This window comes from Nymphaea colorata, chromosome 6 (assembly GCF_008831285.2).
Source record: "Nymphaea colorata isolate Beijing-Zhang1983 chromosome 6, ASM883128v2, whole genome shotgun sequence".
Lineage (NCBI taxonomy): Eukaryota > Viridiplantae > Streptophyta > Magnoliopsida > Nymphaeales > Nymphaeaceae > Nymphaea > Nymphaea colorata.
The window spans coordinates 7,879,536-7,886,862 of record NC_045143.1 but is presented as its reverse complement, the minus strand read 5'-3'; the positions used below and the strand labels follow the sequence as shown (position 1 = coordinate 7,886,862).

General features: G+C 38.0%; 1 long non-coding RNA gene across 1 annotated transcript; it reads left to right on the top strand.

Annotated features, from left to right (window-relative positions):
* Positions 1–726: 726 nt before the first annotated feature.
* Positions 727–2,950, top strand: LOC126410133 (uncharacterized). The gene is made up of 3 exons (XR_007573602.1): positions 727–842; positions 932–1,018; positions 2,574–2,950. It is a non-coding gene; the product is annotated as an uncharacterized LOC126410133 (long non-coding RNA).
* The last annotated feature ends 4,377 nt before the right edge of the window (positions 2,951–7,327 follow it).

Sequence of the window (7,327 nt, the reverse complement as noted above, 5' to 3'; positions counted from 1 at the left end):
CTTTTTTAACATGCCCCTAGCCTTACCAGCTATGCTATAACCATTAAGACAGCCCATGCCTCTATTTAATGTTTTGGGTAATAAATGAAATATGGATGATTGGATGTATATATATATATATATATATATATATATATATATATATATATATATATATATATATATATATATATATATATATTGGTAGATGCCAGACTACTTAGGCAAGGGCTTAGGTAAGGGATAATAACTAGGCCTCTTAAATGTCTTAAACAAAATGTGAATATTTTAATGTGGTTATAAACCCTACTTTAAAATAAATCATGCTTTGGTCCAAGTCATTTCTACAACAATAATTGATCTTTATACCATCAACATTTGTTCATTTTGGACTATTAAAAAAACATTAGTTAGATATAAAAAACAACTAACTTAATATATGTTTTTCATCAAATCATTATTAATCATATCCATAAAGTTAGATTATAAAAAATATCTTAATAATTAAATTTTAATGGGTCTGCTTTTTTTTTTTTATTCAAGTGGTCTGGTTTTGACCACTTCTTATATATCTATAAGGGCCCGTTTGATTGCCGGTGAAAAACCTGGAAGAGGTTGAAATATGTACGGGTGATTAAAAACGTTTCAAACAGGGTGAAATTTCACTTGTTTTATGTAAAAGGGAGCGGGTGAAATTTCACCCGCTGGACATTGCCTTTTTTTTACCACATTTCACCCCGAACCTCCTCCCTCTGCCGCTTCTCCTCCCTCGCATTCCTGCCTTCTCACCATCGCACCAGAGGTGTTGCCGCTCTCACCGTTGCCGCTCCACCATCGTCACTCTCACCGTCGCCGCTCTGCCAGTTCGCTTTCTCCCTTTCTCTCTTGCTCTTGTTGATGTCTTTGCTTTCTCCCTTTCCCTCTTGCTGATGCCTTCGCCACCGTTCTGCAGCCTTTTATCTCCACCACGATCGAGCAAGCCAGCCATCTCTCTAACCTTCCTTCATTGCCAGGACCGAGCAGTAGGGACATCTGCGAGGTAAATTCCTCTCTCTCTCGCGTCAGGGCAAACTTCTGAACCACCGATTAGGGCATTCCTCTATAGTTGTTTAATTTTTCTCATTCATCATAGACTTTGAATTCCTTCGTTTCGCATTGCTTCTGTTGATTGATTTCTGTAGTCATCTCTTATACCTTGAGTTTATCTAGTTCAAATTTCAATTTTATTTTTTTACTATATTGCGTAATGGAGGGATGGAAAAATCGGACCCAGATGATTGTATTTATGTTCATTGCCTGTGGTTGAGTATGTGAAACTGAATTCTGGAGTTCACTTGTCGGTTTGCTTGTTTTAAGTCTTCCGTTGCAGAAGAAAGCAAAAGACAGTAAAAGGATTTGTTTGTAAAACTGAAAGAGTGTCTTATGCTCCTCTCTGTTCTTCTTTTGATTTGGGCGTTTGATTTGCTCTTCTTCATTGTGGATTTGGGGATTTGCATTTTGGAGTTCCGATTTGGGGCTTTGCAGTAGTAAATATCATGTTCATATAAATAGTACGAGACAGCAAAGGAAAATCATGAGTAGCTGACAAAAGCTTTACAAATTTGATATCTTTTATGTTCTTTTTCTAGCCTTCACATAATTGATTTGTTGTTTGGAATGTCAAAGGTGAAATTCTTGTCCAATAAAGCTGATTTGTCGTTAAAGTTTCAAGAAAACACAAGTGGACTACTAAAACAATTGTAGTTGTGGTTGCATTCTGCATGTAGCATGCATGAACTACTAAAAGATTCACTATACAAAACAATTGTTTTTCATGCAAGATTTTTTAAAACTGTAGTTGTGAAGAATTATTGTACCCATAGAAGACAGCGGTCCTTCAAAGGAAAATCTTACGTGGACTAAACCACAAATGGATTACTTACTCCAGCTTCTTGTGGAGCAGTCACGCATGCCTTGCATGAAATCTGGTGGAGGTTTGAAGTTTAAAGTATACACAGCTATTGAAAAAAACATGATGGAAAGATAAATAAATGCAATCTTATTGTGTATAAATAAATTGTGTTCAATTGTAGACAAATATTATCTTGCTGATGGGGGGTATCCAAACATTGTCGGTTTACTAACACTTTATCAAGGGCATCGCTATCATCTGTCTAAGTGTAACACTCGAAGAGCGCGCTCACCTAAAACTGAAGAAGAATTATTCAAATATAGGCATTCATCACTCCAAAATACAGTAGAAAGAACTTTCGGCATGTTGAAAGGTCGTTTTTCAATCTTGAAAATGCAAGTCTAGTATCCATTCCAAAAACAAACTCAAATCGTTCTTGCTACATGTGTATTGCACAACTTCATAATTGAACACAATCCAAACGCCAAGCAATTTGATGATGAAGATGCACCTTCAAATGATAACTTTGTCTTAAGCGAACTGAAAATTGCAAGTCAAACACATCAGCGATGAAGCAACAATTCTATAAGGGCAGCTATATCATGTCAAATGTTTACAAATTATCAATTGAATAGTAAGTTTGTTTATGAATTTTGACTATTTGTTTCATTTGATTGTTTGACATTTGTTTTGTTTTGAATAGGACAACAAATATGATGTCTCGCCAAAAGTACTACGTGGTTTTCGAAGGTCATGAGCGAGACATATATGACAGTTGAAAGCAGTGCCAACCATTAGTCTATCGGTACAAGGGCGCCCTCTTCAGATCGTTTGATTCATTCGAAATAGCTGAGTATCACATGCATGAGTATGTCCACAACAAGTATGGTGTGCAAGTACATAGGCCTCCACTCATTAAAGATGACATCGCAAATCAAGATATAGAAGACACGAACTTTGAAGAACGAAAGTGCAGCCACAAATGTTGGATTACTTGTTTTGTGGTTACATGTTTTCTTTGTTGGATATGTACTCATAATAACTTCTTTTTTTTTTCTAGATAGTAGGAAATACACTCTTTTGTTTTGTACTCATTTAACTTTTGTGGACATATACTCATTACACAGTTAAACCTGTATGGGTTAGCTAACTTTGTTATTATTATAAATTTTATTTCGTCAACTATATTACACTGTTGGATGTTATGGTTTTAACTGTATTATTTTTTTTTTTATATAACTGTTGTTCGTACCATGTGCATCTTGTTGTTTTGGAAGATCATCTTTCAATTTCTTTCCACATCAAATTGATGAGGAGAAGAGAAAAAAACAACACTTACCACGTTAAATTATTTCTGTGTATCAAACATGATTTAATTTACCACGTTAAATTCTTCTTGTTCACCAAACAGGGTTAAATTTACCACGTTAAATTCTTCATGTGCATCAAACATGGTTAAATTTACCACGTTAAATTCTTCATGTACATCAAACAGGGCCTCAGATTGGAAGAGGGAGAAATTTCATCATGTAAATGTTTGCAGTTAAATTTTTCTTGTTCACCAAACATGGTTAAATTTACCTCGTTAAATTCTTCCTGTGCATCAAACATGGTTAAATTTACCACGTTAAATTCTTCATGTGCATCAACAACGTCAAATTTTTTATGTGCATCAAACAGGGCCTCAGATTGAAAGAGAGAGAAATTTCATCCTGTAAATGTTTCCAGAAAAAATATACCATGGTAAATTTACCACGTTAAATTTCAGTTGACAATCAAATAGGCCCTAAAGTTCTAAACAACAATTAAATTGGTCATCATCCCTCGCGACGTCATCGCATCGGGTGATTGAACAAAAGTCTACATGGTGCCTGGATGGGAGCTTTAAATTTACATTTGGATCCGATTGGTACATCACTTTTAGATTGCAACTGAATCGGATCTGAAATGTAATTTCAATGTGAAGAACAAAAATGCATTTTAATTGAATACTGGAAATTTTAACTAGCCGTATGCTCGTTATCTAATACAATTTCTTAATAGGTTTGAATTTTTGTTTTCATGTTCTACTTATTTAAAGCACTTTGATTGGATACCCAATCTGTCCCAGATCCAATATTGTCATCACTAAGTCAAATGAGATGTTCACATATTTGGATTCAAACTCGGATTTGAGTATTATTTTCTAAGTAATGGCCAGTCTGACAAAGACAAAATTAATATGAAAGAACATGCATATATATGATGAATTGGTAGGACTTAGATCACTAGGTCAGGGACAAACCAGATTACTTACATCTATTAAGGTGTGTGTGTGTTTTTTTTTTGTGATGTAACCTTACGATTTCCATAACATGTTGATTGGAAACATACATTCAGTTTATCATTTTTTGAATTTGATCATACTTTTATAATAAGTAAAACTGAATGGCTTGTATCACATCAACATGTTTATCATAGAGACATCCCCATTTAAAAAAAAAAAAAAAAAAAACTTAATTGGGGTCTTGTTGTTTTTATCGCAGACCTAACAGTCTGGAACATACCAATTTCCCATATAGTGATGGGTTAGTACCATACTATTTGGGTAAGAGATAAAAATCAGACCTCTTAAATTTATGTAAAAAAATGTTTTAAACAAAAATATGAACATTCTAATGTGTTCATGAACACTAATTTAATATAAATCATGCTTTAATTGAGGTCATTTCTGTGAAAAAAAAAATCTTTATACTACCAAAATTTTGATGTTATAAAAGCAGTTCATTTTTTACTATTAAAAATACATTATTTAAGTAACAAAACAACTAACTTAATATAAGTTTTTCGTCAAGTCACTCTTAGGGTCATATCTATAAAGTTGATTTGAAAACAAAAATTAATAATTAATTTCAATAGGTAATTTGGTTTTTGTCTCTTACTCAAGTTGTTTGGTTTTTGCCAATATATATATATTTATATATAGTAAATCAATCGGCTTGATAGTTTTTTTTTGTGTCACTAAAAAGTATTGTAAAAGATGTATTTTGTTACTAAAAGTTTTGGCCAAATGTCTGGCTATTACCAATGCACCTTTGTGAGTGTTTTTAGTGATATTAAACAAAAATATAACTACAAGTAGAGGTAGAAATTTTTCATAAGAAGACTCAAATTAAAGTTTTTAAATTTTAACATAACACGAAATATCATTTTTCAAAAATTTTATATAAAAAAAAATAAAATTTGTTAAAATTTATATGTAAACTTTTTTATTTTTTTGAGGTTGGGCTCAGACCCTTGTGGGACTTACCCTCCCCGCCCCCCCTCTCTCTTAGATATAACCATTCGCCAGCTGATTTCTATATATATATATAATATTGAAACCTCCACCTTACGCAACACAACAGCGGGAGCCGCCACCAGCACTGCCTTGATTTTGTCACTAAGGCGTTTCCCTCACGCGAACGCTTTGTGCCCACCGCAATTGAGTCATTGACCTACTGACCTCATTGCAAATACTTAGGTAGTGTTTGACCGCCAGGAATATTGTTCTGAAAACAAGTTTCCAGAAATATATTTCTAGAATTGGTTTTTGAGAAATAAAATTCTATATTTCCAAAACTATGTTGTGTTTGTTAATTTGAAATTATTTTTCTGAAAATAAATTTATGCGTTTGATAACAAAAAAAGAAGAATTGGTGGAAATGGGAAAGTGCGGCCTTCCCTTCCGCCTCTGCCTCCTTCCCTCTCCCCGGCCTCCTTCCCTCCTCCCTCCTTCCACGATCCCTCCTTTCCCGTTCCTCCTCCCTCCTTTCCCTTTCCTCCTCCCTTCTTCCTCCTCCCTCATTCCCTTCTTCCTCTTTCCCTTCTTCCACGATCCTTCCTTCCCCTTTCCTCCTCTCTCCTTCCCCTTTCCTTCTTCTGCCTCCGCCTCCTTCACTCCTCCCTCCTTCCACGATCCTTCCTTTCCCTTTCCTCCTCCCTCCTTCCTCCTTCCCCGTTCCTCCTCCCTCCTCTTTTTTCCTTCAAAAAGAAGAATTGGTGGAAATGGGAAAGTGCGGCCTTCCCTTCCGCCTCCACCTCCTTCCCTCTACCCGGCCTCCTTCCCTCCTCCCTCCTTCCACGATCCCTCCTTCCCCGTTCCTCCTCCCTCCTTTCCCTTTCCTCCTCCCCTCCGCCTCCTTCACTCCTCCCTCCTTCCACGATCCTTCCTTCCCCTTTCCTCCTCCCTCCTTCCCCTCTTTCCTACTCCCTTCTTCCTCTTTCCCTTCTTCCACGATCCTTCCTTCCCCTTTCCTCCTCTCTCCTTCCCCTTTCCTTCTTCTGCCTCTGCCTCCTTCACTCTTCCCTCCTTCCACGATCCTTCCTTTCCCTTTCCTCCTCCCTCCTTCCTCATTCCCCTTTCTCCTTCCTCCTTCCCCATTCCTCCTCCCTCCTCTCCTTTCCTCGAAAAAGAAGAATTGGTGGAAATGGGAAAGTGCGGCCTTCCCTTCCGCCTCCGCCTCCTTCCCTCTCCCCGGCCTCCTTCCCTCCTCCCTCCTTCCACGATCCCTCCTTCCCTGTTCCTCCTCCCTCCTTTCCCTTTCCTCCTCACCTCTTCCTCCTCCCTCATTCCCTTCTTCTGCCTCCGCCTCCTTCACTCCTCCCTCCTTCCACGATCCTTCCTTCCCCTTTCCTCCTCCCTTCTTCCCCTCTTTCCTATTCCCTTCTTCCTCTTTCCCTTCTTCCACGATCCTTCATTCTCATTTCCTCCTCTCTCCTTCCCCTTTCCTTCTTCTGCCTCTGCCTCCTTCACTCCTCCCTCCTTCCACGATCCTTCCTTCCCCTTTCCTCCTCCCTCCTTCCCCTCTTTCCTACTCCCTTCTTCCTCGTTCCCTTCTTCCACGATCCTTCATTCCCCTTTCCTCCCCTTTCCTTCTTTTGCCTCCGCCTCCTTCACTCCTCCCTCCTTCCACGATCCTTCCTTTCCCTTTCCTCCTCCCTCCTTCCCCTTTCTCCTTCCTCCTCCCCGTTCCTCCTCCCTCCTCTCCTTTCCTCCTCCCATCTTCCTCCTTCCTTTCTTCCTCCTCCCTCCTTTGTCCTTCCTACTTCCGTTCTTCCTCCTCCCTCCCTCCTACTTCCGTTCTTCATTCTTCCCCTCTTCCGCCTCCACTTCCTTCCCTTCTTCCCTCCTTCCACGCATCGTGCCCAACCGCTCCAAAAAAAATTTTAAAAATATGTTTCCACCAGGAAGGGTGGAAACATGTTTTGAGAAATATGTTTCCAATTTTTACTTTAACCATAAAAAAATGAACCAAAATGTTTTAAAAGATTTGAATTTTATTTCTTAAGCTACAGGAACCTTAATTTACCCAATGCTCATGTCCTTATCTCCCATATATTGGTAATTAGCACATATAATCAACAAGGAATTGGCACATATAATTCTGCCATATATTGTTTGATTCATTCGTCATCGCAATCCTTGGTGTTTGCACC